Source organism: Erinaceus europaeus, chromosome 13, assembly GCF_950295315.1.
Source record: "Erinaceus europaeus chromosome 13, mEriEur2.1, whole genome shotgun sequence".
NCBI lineage: Eukaryota > Metazoa > Chordata > Mammalia > Eulipotyphla > Erinaceidae > Erinaceus > Erinaceus europaeus.
The window spans coordinates 39,244,298-39,262,803 of record NC_080174.1 but is presented as its reverse complement, the minus strand read 5'-3'; the positions used below and the strand labels follow the sequence as shown (position 1 = coordinate 39,262,803).

General features: G+C 43.5%; 1 protein-coding gene and 1 pseudogene across 3 annotated transcripts in view; both read right to left on the bottom strand.

Annotated features, from left to right (window-relative positions):
* Positions 1-18,506, bottom strand: part of NCMAP (non-compact myelin associated protein) — a 55,135-nt gene that overhangs the window by 14,906 nt on the left and 21,723 nt on the right. The window contains exons 2-3 of one of the 3 annotated variants that reach the window (XM_016187910.2): positions 3,866-4,033; positions 230-351 (exon numbers count right to left, since the gene is read on the bottom strand). The exons of 1 other annotated variant lie outside the window; for it this stretch is intronic. The gene's annotated coding sequence lies outside the window, so the exon portion shown is untranslated. Of the gene's footprint in view, positions 1-229; positions 352-3,865; positions 4,272-18,506 lie in introns of those variants that run through there. One more of the 3 variants, XM_007522578.3, reaches the window with a different exon arrangement.
* On the bottom strand, positions 6,582-17,534 carry LOC103113089 (large ribosomal subunit protein uL15m-like; annotated as a pseudogene).

Sequence of the window (18,506 nt, the reverse complement as noted above, 5' to 3'; positions counted from 1 at the left end):
ACACTTGTTTTACTGAAAAAACAAATGAGAATCCCAAGACTTGGAGAGATAAAGCTAATTTTCCACTCACATACAGCCTGGAAACTGCAAAATTGGCTATGAACCTGACCCTGCTTACATCCCATTCTGCACCTTTCCCAAAGCCCTTCCTGACCCCTGATACATATCTAGAAGGACCCATAACGGCCATTACGAAACACGTGCATGCATGCACACACCACACACTAACCAGTAGTGCAGCCTCCTAAGGCCAGTAGTATACAAGCTTCTCTGTAGTCCCTTTAGGGTGGCCTCTTGGGTGTTGAGTTCCAGGCACAGACTCCTTTTCAGTGGGTTCTGCTACTCTTCTTTCTGAGAGAATAGTGAGGACTATCAGAGCATATTGTATTTCATCTCAAGACCAAGGGCTCTCAATCGCATCTCTGTTCTAGCCACATCAGAGAAGGTGGGAGGGAAGCTGGTGGAACATTGATGGCCAAGGATGTGGGTGTTTTCATGTGTGGGACCACAGTGATTCTTGTTAACCAAATAAGGTCCAGTGTGATTTTAGTATCAAATGTGCACTTGACTGGGGTACCTGGTCACAGAAAATGTTGAATAGCTCATGAAGAGTGAAGCTACTCAGGTATTCAGGTACCTCCATTTTTTTCCCTCTGGCCTGCTTAAAAGATTCTCCCTGGATAAGATATATAACAGATATTACCAATCCCTTGTAGTCCAGAGAAGATAACCCAGAAAGGCCCTTCACTGAGATTGGATTCTTTCAATCACCTGAAAGATGGGGAGGTTCCACATAATTTGGTCTCTTCTACAAACAAGAATCTTACTCTTTTTGAACCCTAAGACAGCAGCAACCTCACATCTCCACTATAGAGCCCCTACTTCCCCCAGTCCTGGAACCTTTGGATAGGGCCCACTTTCCTGTATGCCTCTCCCAATCCATATCAAATAATATTGCATCCGCCGATCACAACCTAACCAACGCAACGATTGCCACCTCAACATGCTTCACCTCAGACTGTGTCCAGAGACTTCACATGTGGAATGACAACCCTTCAGCTTCATTACTCGGGTGAGACCTTTCCTTTTATAGTACACTCTAATTTCATCTCAGGTGGTTCACTTTCTAACAAAGTCCCAAAACCTAGATATACACCAGTTTTTGTGAGAGAGAGCTTATGTTCACACGTATCCATAAACTACTGCAAAATATATACCTGAAAGCAGAAGTACACTAGAGTTTGCAGTGAGTACCTCCTTAACACTTCCTCTCCACTATTCCAAGCTTTGGGTCCATGATTGCTCAACAATTTGTTTGGCTTTGTATGTTAACTCTCTTTTCAATCACCAGGTTCCAGATGCCATCAGGATGCTAGCCAGGCTTCCCTGGATTGAAGACCCCACCAATGTGTCCTGGAGCTCAGCTTCCCCAGAGACCCATCCTACTAGGGAAAGAGAGAGGCAGACTGGGAGTATGGACCGACCAGTCAACGCCCATGTTCAGCAGGGAAGCAATTACAGAAGCCAGACCTCCTACCTTCTGCAAGCCTCAATGACCCTGGGTCCATGCTCCCAGAGGGATAGAGAATGGGAAAGCTATCAGGGGAGGGGGTGAGATCTGGAGATTGGGTGGTGGGAATTGTGTGGAGTTGTATCCCTCCTACCCTATAGTTTTGTTAATTAATCCTTTCTTAAATAAAAAAAATAAAAATAATAAAAGAATCTTACTAGTCCCAAACAGGATCTTGAATTTGCAAATGTTTTGTCAGAAAATTAACCTTCATATTGGAACCCAAAATTATATGCTTGTAAATTTCATCTATTGAGTCTCGTTTTCTTCCTGCAATGGTAACTGCTATCTTTTAACATGACTGTCTATTGGGATTAAACACACTTTTTTTTTTTGTCTCCAGTGTTATTGCTGAGGCTTGGTGCCTGCACCATGAATCCACTGCTCCTAGAGGCTCCCCCACCCCCTTTTGTTGCCATTGTTGTTTTATAATTGTTGTGGTTATTATTTTTGTTGTTTTTAAATAGGACAGAGAGAAATGGAGAGAGGAGGGGAAGACAGAGAGGGGGAGAGAAAGACAGACACCTGCAGACCTGCTTCATCGCTTGTGAAGCGACTCCCCTGCAGGTGGGGAGCCAGGGGCTCAAACCAGGATCCTCACTCCGGTCCCTGTACTTTGTGCCATGTGCACTTAACCCACTGCACTACCACCTGACCCCTAAACACACTTTTATGTGTAAGAGGTTAAACTCATTATTTCTGTGGTTGAAACAATCACGGTAGCTCATCAATTTACTTCATTCCACCAACAGGTGGCGATAGTAGGTGGTTATGTTTTGTCCTGAATTTAACACACAACAGTTGGTAAACATCCGAACTCAACCTATTATTAAATAGAGGAGCTTCGTGTACTTGAAAATCTGGGTATTTTCCCTTTTAAGATAAGTATTCTTATCTCCTTCAATCTCTGGGATAATCGTGTTACTCAAACTTTTCTTATTTCTTTTTTATGTCTTCTTTGCATGTCTCCTTTGAACCTTAAACTGTTCATATGACTCGAGAAAGGACCTAGAATGTCCAGAATGACATCTGTATTGATATTTATAAGAAATAGTAGCCTGAATCCTACCATTTCTTATTAGTATGATCTTGGTTGACTTTCTTGGTTTTCCACTCTGCAAAATATATATTATGAACCCCGGAGTTGTAAGAATTAATTGACAAAAAGACAAGTAATATATTTATCACAATGACTGTGCAAAAAGTCTATTGATAGTATTAATAGGTTATTACAGCATTAGTAGTATTGATAGGTTAATGCAAAAGGCAGCTCATCAGCTTAGTAGGCACTAAGTGCTATGGAAATATAAGGCAGTAGCAAATGAATTATGTAAGCAGGTATTCAGTATATCGTTATGATTATTTTCTGCCAGGACTTTTGCATCTGCACAATCCCACCACTTTCAGCAGACTCATTTTTAAAAGTTATTTATTATTATTATTTCTTTATAAAGACAGAGAAATTGAGGGAGGGGTTATACAGGGAGAGAAAGAGAGACACCTAGAGCACCACCACTTGTGAATCTTCCTCCCTGCAAGTAGGGACTGGAGTTTAAACCCAGGTCCTTGCACAAGATAATGTGTGCACTCAACCAGATGCACCACCACCCAGCCCCAGACTCACCCCTCCCCTTTTTCTAAATAAAGAGTGGAAGAGAAAGGAGAGACACCACAGTTTTGCTCCACCACTTGTGTAAAAGTTCCCTTTTGCATGGTGCTCCAATGTGATAGACAGGGACTCAACTCAGGTCTTCAGACTTAGTAAAGTATGTGTTTTACTAGGTGAGCTATCCTCTATGTTTTGTGCAGTGTCTTTGAACTTATGTGCAGGAATTTGTGTTGATCCCCGTTAGCCTTGATCTTACTGATCTGGGCTTCTGGAAAGCATGTCCACATTTTCCTGGTTGATTCCTTAGAACTTTTGATAGTTCTGTGATAGAACACACTGTCTAGAAACTTATGATGCAGCAAAGGTTTAGGCATCAGAATGAGCTGGGTCCTAATCTTAACCACACTACTGACTATCTCACTATGAAAACAGTGAGCTTACTATGGTAAATGTTGTCAGATAACACCTGTCCAAAATACATCCCCTACTGTTCTGTCACACTGGTATCCCCACTTCCTTTGACCTGGCTTAAAAGATTCTCCCTGGACAAGACAACAGATATTTTCAATTACAAATGACAAGGGGTAACACCCCTATCTCATTAAGTTGTAAGAATAAATGGAATTTAACAGTCCAACACAATTTTTGGTAGATTGTGGATGGTCAGTGATGACAGTTCCCATTACCTCTTCTTTCCCTCCTGTCCCAGTGTGTTCTCCCTGCTCTTCTTGGAGCTTGAACTCCCTTTTTCCACTGAAGTCAAGGAGCCAGACCATGAAGCTAGGATCCCAAATAGGGAGATTTGAGGAAAGCTCCAGGATTTCCAGTGGGTTCTAGCTTCTCTTCCAGCTCCACTGAAGGCACAAACAGAGGAAACAATGAAACTTCATTCAAGGGCAAAATTCCCAATGAAACAGGCATTAGGCATGGGGTCTACTGAGTAAACTACAGATACTTAACTTTGGGTGAGAATCAGGAAATCAAGGTTTCTTTTTCATTCATTTGCCATGTGATTTTGAAAAGTCCACTCCCTTGCTTGAACTTTGGTTTTCCCATCAGCAAAATAACCCAGTTTGATCTTTAAGAGCTTTTCAAAATTGGGTTCGATTACATGCAATACTGATTCATAGGTTTATACAAACAGTATGTCTCCCTAAAACTAATGTTTGTAGATATTGCCTCAGTGATGTTAGGAGAGGGGATTCAACATGTTTAACTCATGATGGAAGTCAAGAATAATTCCTGGGAGACTACTGAGATAAGGATAGACCCATGAATACTCTGCCAGAAGGGTGCTGCTGTTATAGTAGCAGTGAATCTGACTTGCTTAGGAAGGAGGCTCAAAACACTCTGTTGAGTACCTAGTGACCCAAGTCTTCCTGATTCCTAAATGACTACTTCTTACACTTCACGTCTTTATTTTTTTAGTTTAGTTTATTTACTATTGGATAGAGATAGAAATTAAAAGGGGCGGAGTAGCGGGGAGAGAGACAGAGAGACAGATGCAGCTCTACTTCACCACTTGTGAAGCTTTCCTCCTGTAGGTAGGGACCAGGGACTTGAACTCAGGTCCTTACACACTGTAGTGTATGCACTTAACCAGATGCACCACCACCTTGCCCCTACAGTTCATTTCTATTTGCCTCCACATGCCGTCTGTCCCGCCTGTGAATGGCTCTGTCCTGTGGTGTGTCTTAGGTGCTTAAGGTGGGAGTGTGAATTGACTTATTTGGCCCTGAACTTGGGTACCAAGTCCACCACAACTATTCAATCTTATTTACTCATCCTGACAAATTCTGGTTTACACAGCCTGTGTTTCTGATCTTTGTGGTTCACATTCTTTTTTTTTTTTCTTTTGCCTCCAGGGTTATCGCTGGGGCTCGGTGCCTGCACTACTGAATCCACTGCTCCTGGAGGCTATTTTTCCCATTTTGTTGCCCCTCTTGTTGTGCTTGTTATTGTTGTCATAGCTGTTGTTGTTGTTGGATAGGACAGAGAGAAATGGAGAGAGGAGGGGAAGACAGAGAGGAGGACAGAAAGATAGACACCAGCAGACTTGCTTTACCGCTTGCAGGTGGGGAGTCAGGGGCTCGAACCCGGATCCTTACACTGGCCCTTGCACTTTGCACCAAGTGCGCTTAACCCACTGTGCTACCGCCCGACTCCCTGTGGTTCAAATTTTAAACAAGTATATTTTAAGGAATTTCCAAGTCTACAAGTTCCATGTACTAAGAGTTACAAATAGGAGACTGCACAATTGTTGTGCAAGACTTTCATGTCCGAAGTTATAAAGTCCCAGCTTCAATCCTCAGCACCACCATAAGCCATAGCTGAGCAGTGCTCAGGTCTCTCTCTTTCTTTTTGTATGTCTTCTATTAAAAAAGGCAAGTGTCCCAGAACCTCACCTCACCAGAGCCCTACTCCACTAGGGAAAGATAGAGACAGGCTGGGGGTACGGATCAACCTGACAGTACCCATGTCCAGTGGAGAAGCAATTACAGAGGCCAGATCTTCCACCTTCAGAATCCCATAAAGAATTTTGCTCCATACTCGCATAGGGATAAAGAATAAGGAAGCTTCCAATGGAAGGGATGGAACATGGAACTCTGGTGGTGGGAACTGTATGCATTTGTATCCATGTTATTTTAGAATACTGTCAATCATTATTTAAGCACTAATAAAATTAAAATATCTAAAAAAACACCCCAAAATTAATAGTTTATTTAAAAGAGTTATAAATAGAAATCCCAGATGTGGAAGTTGGGCGGTAGCGCAGCAGGTTAAGCACACGTAGCACAAAGCGCAAGGACCAGCATAAGCATCCTGGTTTGAGCCCCCAGCTTCCCACCTCACCTGCAGGGGAGTCGCTTCACAGGGAGGTCTGCAGGTGTCTGTCTTTCTCTCCCCCTCTCTGTCTTCCCGTCCTTTCTCCATTTCTCTCTGTCCTATCTAACAACAACAACAACAATAAAACAAATAGGGCAACAAAAGAGAAGAAAAAAAAGAAGAAAAAGAAAGAAATCCCAGATGTAAGTGGTCACAAGGCAGATTTGCCTAGTGCCAAAAGGGCAGCACAGGCAGTGCCAGGAACCAGTGGGAAGAAGAGACCTGTGGGCGTCATGGTAGGGACTGAATGAGAGCTGGAATGTGACCTGTGGCTTCCATTTGCCCCCAAGTGTTTGGGCTCATGCCAAGAGCTAAGCTCCCAGGAGTCCTCAAATCACACCTGAATTTCATGTCAATCTCTACATGCCTGATTGTCCCCAAAGGAAAAAAGGGCACAAGATGAAAGAAAATGTTATTGAAAGTTAGGAAGGCCTTTGCTCATAGTCCCTGGCTGGTCACTGAGGAAGTTAGACGCTAGCCCTCCTGTAGTAATCCCTCTCTCCTGTCCCTACATCTTCAATCCCCACCATCTTCTACAAATGATTTCTCTGTTTTTCTTCCCACCTCCCTTCTGTCTGATTTCTCAGACCACAAAGGGTCCATGTCCCACTTCATGGCAAAATTGGGAACTAGTGCTGCTGCCTAAGAGGGTGAAGAGAGAAGTGAGAGGCAGCAGCCAACTGGAAAGCGAAGGTTTACATGGGGCCGTGGGTCCCCCAGACAAATGCCCCTCTGTATCTCAGAGCCAGTTATGAATGGCCACCAGCCAGCTCTCACCACCGGCAGCTTGAACGCCTGGGATTGTTCCCACCTCTGTCCTCCCTGCAGGCCAGCGTCTGCCAGACCAGGGCCTGGGCAGGAAAGGGGATGGGTGTTCTCTCTGGAATGAAGGGTGTAGGCGGCAAGCAGGCCTTGGGGAGGATGAGGGACGATGTCCTGAATCAAACTGAAGACTGGCAATCATAAGATGGGACAAGTGTGACAGGGAGGTCCCATCTGTGCATTTCATAGGAAAGCAAACTGAAGTCCAGACAAAACAAGTGACTTGTTCAAAGTTATATAGCAACTGAGTATCAGCATAAAGACTAGAACCCAGAATTCCTAGCTTCCAGCCTAGGCTTCTAACCCGCCCCCTGCCCCCCACACCCCCCATCCCCTATACACATCAGGCCTCTCTATTGGGGTTTTGGTGGCAACTCTGTTACATAAATAGGTAAGATCTTCATAGACTAGAATGACTAAAATTTATTTCACTAGAGTGAAATAAATTTTAGTCTATGGAGATCTTACCTATTTATTTAACATCCTGACTAGTATATTGAGATTTTGGGAAAGAATGACACCTGTTGAGATTACATAGCACTTGGTTTGCTTGAATTCCATGTTGAAGTGCAACTACTCTTGCAGGGTTTGCTTTCCTAATTCATTAACCACACTCTGGGGTTAGCATAGGTCTTGGAAAAGGTGAAAGGTGAGGCAGAGACTCTAAAGCAAGAAACTGAAAGGTAAAGATTAAATTAACTGGAGCCACTTGATGGCACATCTGGTTAAGTGCAGTCCACAAGGACCTGGGTTCAAGCCCCTGTTCCCCACTTTCAGGGGGAAACTTCATGAGTGGTGAAGCAGGTCTGCAGGTGTCTCTCTGTCTCTCTCTCCCTATCTCCCCTCCCCATTCAATTTCTCTTTGTCTCTATCAAATAATAAATAAAATAAAATTTAAAAAGATTAAATTAACTTAGACTTGGGGGTTTGCAAAAGGACAAACTGATTTTGGTACTTAAGATAATAGCAGTAGCAACCGTCACCATCACTGAGGTCACACCACCTGCTCCAAGGAGATTTGGATTTGTTTTCATCCTACAATCCCACCTTTAAGAAGTTTACAGATATTTAGTCCATGACATACAAAGTTTAATAATTCCAGCGGTCAGGCAGTGGCACACCTGATTAAGTTCACATAGTACAAAGTGCAAGGATCTGTGTTTGAGCCTCCAGCTCCCCGCCTGCATGGGGGAAACTTCACAAGTGGTGAAATAGGTCTGCAGGTGTCTTTCTATCTCTCTTCCTCTCTATCTTCTCTATCTCCCCCTTCCCTTTCAATTTCTGACTATCTCTATCCAATACATGAAGGTAATAAAAAATTAAAAACAGGCAAACAAAAAAAACAAATGTTGGGTAGTCTGCCAGCTCCCCCTGGCTTCTGCTTAACCAAGCACCGATATGCCTGTATAGGGATTGGTTTGATCCCACTCAAAGCTGCGGTCTATTTACATAAATCACTTTTACATTTACATAAAGCACCACCTTCCCTCCAGGGCATTGGTGGTTCAGTGGTAGAATTCTCACCTGCTCTGCCCCCTCTCCTTGTCACACCCTGATCTTCCACCAGTCACTTTTCTCTCCATCCTCTCTATGTCACATCCTGTTCACACCCTACTTGGGAAGTATATATAAAGACAACATTGTTCGTTTTAGTTTAGTTTTAGTTTAGCTTAGCTCGGCTTAGATTGTGCTGCGTCCTGCATGAATAAAGAGATACTGCCTACAGCTCAGCCATGAGTCCCGGGTCATCTGTCTCCGCTCGTGAAGCTAGCCCAACAAACAAAGTTCAATTATTTCTACATGTTCTTGTTACTAGGTGGCAAATAGAAGTGACTTAGAAACCTCTGGATATGTTTTGTAGAGACAGGCAGTTGGGTCAGCAGGGTGGCTGCAAGTAAAACTAAAATTCATCCCCCAAAATCTCTAACAGAAAGGCAGATCACCTTTTCTTTGAACAAACACACTTCTAGTGGTTTTGTGCTTTCCTGCCAGCAGAATCCTGCCCTGGATCTCCCTCCTCCGCAATGCCCCCAGATGCTACCACTAACACTCAGACATCATGCTGAGTTTACTTTCAGTTTAGCCAGCCATGTCCTCCAGGAGTTTGCCAGGAGAAGGTACATGGGGTGGGGTATGGTAGACTTTTTTTTTTAAGCCTTACATGCCCTAATATGATGTTTTCCCACCTTTACATTCAATGTTTAGTTTGGCTGGTTGTATACTTCCAGGATGGAAATTATTCTTTTTCAGAATTTTGGAAAGTTGTCTGAGAGCTACTGGCACTATTACTGCCATTAAACCCAAATTCTGTTCTTGTTTTATCTGATTGTTGACCTTTAAAAAAGTCTTTAAGTCTAGAGAGAGAGAGACAACAATGGTAGCATACCAGACTTACATGTCCAAGGCCCCAGAGATGCCTGGTTCAATCTCTACCACCACAATAAGCCAGAGCTAAGCAGCACTCTGGTAAAAAAACAAAAACAACAACAAAAAAAAACAGTAGGAAAACAGGAAAGCTTTCAGTGAAGGAGATGGGATATGGAACTCTGGTGGTGGGAATTCTGTGGAATTGTACCCCTCTTACAATCTTGTCGGTCATTATTAAATCAAAAATAAAAAATCCTTAAGAGTCTAACAACAGAAGGGTACCTAAGTAAGTTGTGGTATATATACACACAATGAAATACTACTCAGCTACTTAAAATGGTGAATTCACCTTCTTCACCTCATCTTGGATGGAGCTTGAAGGAATCATGTTGAGATAAGCCAGAGATATGGGATGATCCAAATCACAGACAGAAGTTGAAAAATAAGAACTAAAGGGAAAACACAAAGCAGAACTTGGACTGGATTTGGTGTATTGCACCAAAATAATGGACTCTGGGGTCAGGGGCAGTGTTCAGGTCCTAGAACATGATGATGGAGGAGAACTTATGTGGGGAGTTAGAGTGTTATGTGGAAACTGAGAAATGTTACACATGTACCAACTACTTTATTTTACTGTTGATTATAAACCATTAATCCCCCACCAATAAAGAAAAAAGGGGGGAGGAAGATAGCATAAATGGTTATACAAACAGACTCTCATGCCTGAGGCTCCAAGTTCCCATGTCCCATGTCATCACCCCCACCCCCACACCATCATAAAACCAGAGCCGAACAGTGCTCAGGAAAACAAACAAGAAATGTTATTGAAGTGGCCAGGAAAATAGTTCAACTTGTCAAGCTTAAGACTCACATGTCTGAGGTTCCCCTGTTTAAACCCAGATGCTGCATGTGCCCAAGTTGTGCTCTGGCTTCTCTCTCCCTCTCTCATATGAAACTATCTAATGGGAAGTAAATACGTAAATTTTAACAATAAATTAAAATACCTTGCAAGATAAAAGCTCCTGGGAAGCTGTGGATGTGGGGGTGCATTTGTTGCCCAGTGGCTGAACTGATTGGCAAGAACTTGGATATTTGATTGGAGGATCCTCTAATGCCAAACAGTACCTAGAGGCTGTTTGTTTATTTGAGTCTGATCAATCTCCCAGACTAAAAAATCTTCAAGCTTACCTTCCTGGAGGTTAACCATTAAGAGTTTGGGCAGCTCTAGGGGCTTTGGGGACTGGGTGAACCCTACACTACAGGGCTTTCACTTAATTCCACATTCAGGCAGAAATTAACCACCACTTCAGTGAAGGTTGTGCTTCCCCTAAGTCCCCAAGTCAAATATGCATGTGAGTCCTTTGGCTCTTTTGCTGAAAGGCAGGTTCTCTTCCAGCATGTCTAATTTGTTTTTGTTGTACATCCCAAGTCTGACAATCAGTTTGTTTGAATGAAGCCAGAGATTCTGCATTCCTATCAAGGCCCTGTGGTTCAAGGATGGCCTGGGTCTAGAACAGTTGTCCCACAGAACTTGCTATAATGATGAACATTCTAGACCTGAACTTGCTGACTGATATGGGAACTCACAGTCACAGTGAAAGTTGAAGGTTTTTTGTGTTTTTTTTCCCCCCCCTCCATGGTTGTTGCTGGGACTCAGTGCTTACACTATGAATCCACTGCTCCTGGAGGCCATTTTATCCCTTTTGTTGCCCTTGTTGTTTATTGTTGTTGTTACTATTATTGTTGTTATTGCTGTCATTATTGTTGGATAGGACAGAGAGAAATGGAGAATGGAGGGGAAGACAGGGGGAGAGAAAGATAGACACCTACAGACCTGCTTCACTGGTTGTGAAGCGACACCCCTGCAAGTGGAGAGCTGGGGACTTGAACGGGGATCCTTAAGCTGGTCCTTGTGTACTTAACCACTGTGCCTGGCCCCCTAGAATGAAGGTTTTTATTTTGAATTTTTAATTAGTGGTTTATGAGTGGTTTGCCGAATTTAAGATTACATAGTTCCACACCACCCTCCTGGTGGATGTTTTTAATGTGTATTTACTCATTATGAGAGAAGAAGGAAATAGAAAGAGGCAGGGCCATCATACTGGTCAGCTCTAGCAAAAGGGTGCCAGGGCTTAAACCTATGGCTGCCTCTGGGGCCTCAGGCCATAGTGGATATTGATAACTTGGACTATAACTACAGGCACTGAATTGTTGGTTTTATTTTTCTTCATGTTTCTTTAAATTTAGTGACGTGGCTGTCATCTTGGGCAGGCAGATCTACCACCTGAAGAGTTCCTGAGAGCTTGAGTTTGATCAACTGCACTTCACGTGTCAGGGTGCTGCTCTAGTTCTGTGTTCTTAGTATATGAATCTTGGACTAGGGAGACAGCATAATGGTTATGCAAAAGACTTTTTTAAAAAATTTATTTATAAAAAGGAAACACCGACAAAACCACAGGATAAGAGGGGTACAACTCAGGGGAGTCCGGAGGTAGCGCAGCGGGTTAAACCCAGGTGTTGCAAAGTGCAAGGACCGGTGTAAGGATCCCGGTTCGAGCCCCCGGCTCCCCACCTGCAGGGGAGTCGCTTCACAAGCGGTGAAGCAGGTCTGCAGGTGTGTATATCTTTCTCTTCCCCTCTCTGTCTTCCCCTCCTCTCTCCATTTCTCTCTGTCCTATCCAACAATGACGACAACAGGAATAACTACAATAATAAAACAAGGGCAACAAAAGGGAATAAATAAATAAATAAATAAATAAATATAAAAAGAGGGGTACAACTCCACACAATTCCCACCATCAGAACTCCGTATCCCATCCCTTCCCTTGATAGCTTTCCTATTCTTTTTTTAAAAAAATATTTATTTCCCTTTGTTGCCCTTGTTGTTTTACTGTTGTAGTAGTAGTTGTTGTTGTTATTGATGTTGTCACTGTTGAGTAGGACAGAGAAATGGAGAGAGGAGGGAAGACAGAGGGGGAGAGAAAGACAGACATCTGCAGACCTGCTTCACCGCTTGTGAAGCGACTCCCCTAAAGGTGGGGAGCCAGGGGCTAGAACCGGGATCCTTACGCCGGTCCTTATGGTTTGCGCCACCTGCGCTTAACCCGCTGTGCTACCACCCGACTCCCAGCTTTCCTATTCTTTAACCCTCTGGGAGTATGGACCCAAGGTCATTGTGGGATGCAGAAGGTGGAAGGTTTGGCTTCTGTAATTGCTTCCCCACTAAGCATGGGCGTTAACAGGTCAATCCATACTCTCAGCCTGTCTCTCTCTTTCCCTAATGGGGCGGGGTTCTGGGGAATCGGAACTCCAGGACACATTGGTGGGGCTGTCTGCCCAGGGAAGTCTGGTCAGCATCATGGTAGCATCTGGAACCTGGTAGCTGAAAAGGAGAGTTAACATATAAAGAAAGCCAAATAAATTGTTGACTAATCATGAACCTAAAGGCTGGAGTAGTGCAGATGAAGAGTTGGGGCATCTCCGTTTTGTAGATAGCTAGTAGGCATATTATAGTTATATTCCGAAGGGCCTGTGGCTATACTAGTTTTTTTTTCCCCTCTGAGCCTGAAATCTGATATGCAGGTGGATCCAAGTTATTGTCTGAGGAGATGATGTCATGGTTGGAAAAAGGACCAGAATGCTGGATCATGGAAGAGAATAGCTCCCAGATAATGGGAAAGGTGTATAAATATTGTTGATTTGATGTGATCTGGCAAAAGACTTTTGTGCCTGAAGCTCTAATGTCCCAGGTTTAATCCCCTAAACCGCTATAAGCCAGAGCTGAGCAGTTGTCTGTTTATCTCTCTATCTCATTAAAATAAAAATAGAATGTTTTAAAAAGAAAGAAATCTATAGAAGAAAAAAATCTAGACCCTGATATGACATGATAAGACTTTAATTTCATGAATAGTGACTGTATAGAGTAGTAAATCAGGGGCCTGGTGGTGGCACACCTGGTTGAGTGCACATGTTACAATGTGCAAGGACCTGGGTTCAAGCTCCTGGTCTCCACTTGCAGAGGGAAATCTTTGTGAGTAGCAAAGTAGGTCTGCAGGTGTCTTTCTCTCTCCATCTCTCTCTCTCTCTCTCTCTCCCTCTCTGTCTCCCCCTTCCCTTTCAATTTCTGGCTGTCTCTGTCCAATAAATAAAGACAAAAATTTTTTTTAAATAGAGTAGTAAGTCAGAAACTAAGTTATTCTAAGATGGTTATACCTCAACATCACACCAAGGAGTATGAGCTTTCCTATCTAAAGTACAAGGTGGAATTATTTATGGTTTTATCTGTTACACAGGTTATCATATTAGACTTAGAAATGTTATGACTTTATTCTTGGAAGACACGTTGTGTCATATAGTTGTTATTCCAATTCATGTGTTGTTACATTTGCTAACAAGAAATGTTATGTATCTATACTGTGATAAAACAAATTTTTGGTTAAAGAAAAAGAACGAAATCTGTTAGCTTGATTTAAAAAAATGAATCCTTTAAGAATTTATTTGTGATTAGTAGTAGGTTACAAGATTGTAAGATTACAGTGTATAGTTCCACAGCACACCCACCATCAGAGTTCTATATCTTCACCCTCCCAAAGATACACACTATAGTTCTTGCAATTCTTTTAATTTTTAATATTTATTTATTTATTCCCGTTTGTTGCCCTTGTTTTATTGTTGCAGTTATTATTGTTGTTCTTGATGTCATCATTGTTGGATAGGACAGAGAGAAATGGAGAGAGGAGGGGAAGACAGAGAGGGAGAGAGAAAGAGAGACACCTGCAGACCTGTTTCACCGCCTGTGAAGTGACTCCCCTACAGGTGGGGAGCTGAGGGCTCGAAGCGGTCCTTGTGCTTGGCGCCACCTGCGCTTAATCCGCTGCGCTACCACCTGACTCCTAGTTCTCGCAATTCTTATAGTTTGCTTGCTTCTGGTTTTTGTTTGTTTGCTTTTATTTTTAAGTACATGTGTATCTGGTATTTGTCTTTTATCTCTTTACTTTTTTTTTCACTAAGCATAATTAAAAGATGAATCTTTAAAAAGACTAGCTGAAACTGTCTTGTTTATGACTCATTCATCCTTGTAGACCTCAAGCTCTGTCCTCACGGCACTTGTCTATCTTGTTCAGCGTTCACATCCCAGTGCTGGATACAGGTCTACCTCGGAGGCTCTTACAAAATGAAGAGGATGCTATATTGGCAGTATAGCACAGGGTGTTACAACAGAGGCTTGAGCTGGACAACCAGGGTTCAAATCTTGTGTTCTATGATATAATTTTATAATTGTCAAATTACCCAGTTAAGTATTGCTTTCATCAATACCTATATGTCATCATTACTACATGTCTGCCTCCCTAGCTAGTCTATCAGCTTCTTGATGGATCAGGGGTGGTCCATAGAATCTGATTTTATCCAGGACTCTTTATAATAGAAAATGGTGCCACCATCTGTACACAAACCTGGAGTCACAGTCTGCCACCTGCATTTTCAGATATATATCTTCATTTCTTTTTTTTTTCTTCCTTCTTTTTTCCTTCCCCCCTCTCCTCTCCTTTTCCTCTTTCCTTTATTATTTTTTTCCTGCAGAGCTGGGGGGCCTTACACATGCCCAATTTCACAATTCCTGGATCACTTCTTCATTTAGTGAGGAAAAGACAGAGGGAGCGATGCCATGGGGCAGAGGCTTTCCCTGGTGTCACTGCACTTCCTGTGTGGTGCTAGGTTTCAAAACTGAGCCACAGGGATGACAAGTCATCAGCTGTATCTGGTGAGCTACCTCTTCAGCCCCTATCTTTATTTCTAATAAATTCCTTACTGATTCCCATCTTGCTCAGACTCAAGCTTCTATCTTCTCTCTCCAGAATGCTGCCATAGCTCCCAACAGGCTCAACTTGCCTCTGTTCTGGGCCCCTGCATTTTCCCCCTACAATACAATGTTACTATCTTTCTTTCTCTTCCTTCCTTCCATCCTTCCTCCCTCCATCCTACCTCCCTCCCTTCATTCATTCCTTTTTTCTCTTCTTCTTTCTCTTTTTTAACTTTCCCCTTTCTTTTTTTAATTATTTATTTCCCTTTCATTGTCCTTGTTTTCTTTTTTGTCCTTGCTTATTGCATTTTATTTCTATTTTACATATAAATAAAAACAGAGATGTGATTATACCAAAAGCCAACCCCAACAACTGAAGAATTACAAATTAAGAAAATGCAATGAGGAGTATGTTTGTACCTCTCAAGTACTTTTCCAGCTCTCTCTCTTGGAATTCATGAGCTACAATACTTGAGATTCTCATCTGTAGGTTTTAGGATTTTCCTTCTTCTTCTAGTGTTTGCCCTTCTTCCGTAGCCAGTCAACAGCATCAGGTTGAGCCTGATGTAAAGTTTCAAGACCTCCTTTGAATCTGGAGAGGTGGCAGTCATTGACTATGTGGGTCATAGTCTGTCTGTAGCCGTAGGGGCAGTTCGGGTCATCTCTGGCTCCCCAGCGGTGGTACATAGCGGCGCACCGGCCATGGCCTGTTCGATAGCGATTGAGGAGGGCCCAATCATAACATGCTAGGTCAAAGCCGGGTTGACGCTTGCAGGGGTCTGTGATGAGGTGTTTTTTCTTTACCTCAGCTGACTGCCAACTCTGTTTCCAAGAGTCTGGAACAGAGAAGTTCAGTGTAGGCGTAGGAGACCAGATTGGGTGATGAGACTTCAAGCGTTGGACAGGGTGGGCGAAGATATCCGCGTATGTTGGCAGGTCCGGTCGAGCATAGACCTTCTTCTTCTTCTAGCGTTTGCCCTTCTTCTGTAGCCAATCAACAGCGTCAGGTTGAGCCTGATATAAAGTTTCGAGACCTCCTTTGAATCTGGAGAGGTGGCAGTCATTGACTATGTGGGTCATAGTCTGTCTGTAGCCGCAGGGGGCAGTTCGGGTCTTCTCTGGCTCCCCAGCGATGGAACATAGCGGCGCACCGGCCATGGCCTGTTCGATAGCGATTGAGGAGGGCCCAATCATAACGTGCTAGGTCAAAGCCGGGTTGACGCTTGCAGGGGTCTGGGATGAGGTGTTTGTTCTTTACCTCAGCTGACTGCCAACTCTGTTTCCAAGAGACTGGAACAGAGAAGTTCAGTGTAGGCACAGGGGACCAAATTGGGTGACGAGACGTCAAGCGTTGGACAGGGTGGGCGAAGATATCCGCGTAGATTGGCAGGTCCGGTCGAGTGTAGACGTGGGAAAGGATTTTCCTATCTGCCATGTTCACCGCCCATCCAGGAGCGAGACCAAAGAAACTCTGCCTTGGGTCCTTCTGAGTACCAAGCATTTTGAAGAGTTCATCTTTTGTGATATCAGGTAAAATATAACCATATTTCTTGGCAAGTTCAAGTCTTCCTTCAGGATATTTGCCAGGATCAGCCAGGTAGCCATGATTCTTTGCATCAGTGTAATACAGGACCAGTTCTTCCAGAGGAAGCATTCGTTTGGGAATGGGTTGTCCACACAGAAAGAATGGAATAGGTTTGCATAAAATGTCCAGACTTCTTGGATCATAGAAGGCTGTAGTGACAACACCACTATTTTTCTCAATTGCAGCAATGGCTACCTCTGAAGCCAACTGTACTTCGATATTAACTTTTGCCTTAAATGTATCAGCACCCTCCTCTACCAGCTAGACACTACAGTCCCTTTTAAGAGGCTGGATGGTCACACCTCGCCCATTGACTAGCTGGGTTAAGTCAATAGGCTGAGTAGGATCATCTCGGCCCAAATCAATAAGATACTGCAGTCTATGGAGACTCAAAGGCTGATACTGGCGTTGGAAGCTATGTCCCTCATTAAACCCATATTTTGGAATTTGGATGTAAAATGGAGTCTGGCCTCCCTCAAAGCCCAGTCGGGGACAGGTTCCTCTCTGTTGCTCTCCTTTATGGCCTCTGCCACATTTCCTACCTCTCCTTCGACCTCTTGGTTGTCTTTCCTGTTTTCTGAACCCTGGATTTGGCTTTAAATTGGCCAGACTCATATGAGGCAGAGCTCTGAGCAGGTCCAGGGCCCAGGACCTGCCACCGCCCACAGGAGCCACCATTACTCCCTGCTTCGAGCAGCTCCAAGGGCACAGTCCCTTGTTTTCTTTTTTCTTTTCTTTCTTTCTTTCTTTCTTTCTTTCTTTCTTTCTTTCTTTCTTTCTTTCTTTATTATCTGATAGAGACAAAGAGAAATTGAGAGGAGGGGGGATAGAGAGGGAGAGAGACAGAGAGACACCTGTAGCCCTGCTTTACCACTTGTGAAGCTTTCCCCCTGCAGGTGGGGACGGGGGGGCTTGAACCTGGGTTCTTGTGCACTGTAACATGCACTCAACCAGGTGCGCCACTATCCGGCCCCACTCCCTTGTTTTCTTTCTCTTTTTTTCCCTCCAGTATCACTTTATTGAGAAAATGTTGATTTACAGGATTGTTGTTGTCACAAGCCTACATTTCTCTAGGATAAGTGTCAGTACACTTCACCCTCTACCAAACCATCATCCACCTCAGGTTCTTAGGTCCCCAATCACCTCTTAGTGCTCCTTCCTTTTCCCTTCTGAGTCCCCAAGTCAGTGCAACAAGTCCACTTCAAGCTAGAACTTAAGAGGTTTGACAATTCTGGGGGCCAGGTGGTGACACACCTTGGTTAAGTGCACAAGAACCCGGGTACAAGCCCATGGTCCCCACTTGCAGGGGAAAGCTTCACACGTGGCAAAGCAGGGCTACAGGTTTCTCTCTATCTCCCTCTCTATATCCCCCTCTCATCTCAATTTTTCTATCCAATAATAAATAAACATTAAAAAATTGACAATTCCGACAGAATCTGGATCCTATAGACCCATCTAGTGTTCTTCCTGCCAAACTCATCCTTGTCAGCACCTCCCACCCCTGCCACAGGGCCACTGAATACTCCAGAACACTCTTTCCTCAATACTGATACTAAGGAAACTTCTGATACCTTAACCCACCTGTCACTTCAAATTCCATTCTCTTATCTCCATGTTCCTCTCTCACAACTGGTGTACTCAGGCTCCCACACCAGACCCTCAAGTCCACATATGCATGGGGCTGTGCATTTGTATTCACCTTTTGAACCCCTCAGTGCATATTGCAAGTATGTATATATAGTTGTTGAAGTAAATGACAAAGAAAATGGGTGAGTGATGGCTGGCTGGTCCACAGCTCTGAGCAAGAGTCCAGCACAGATTGTCAACTTGTGCCTTCTCACTTTCTGTGGCTTTTGTGGCTGTCACA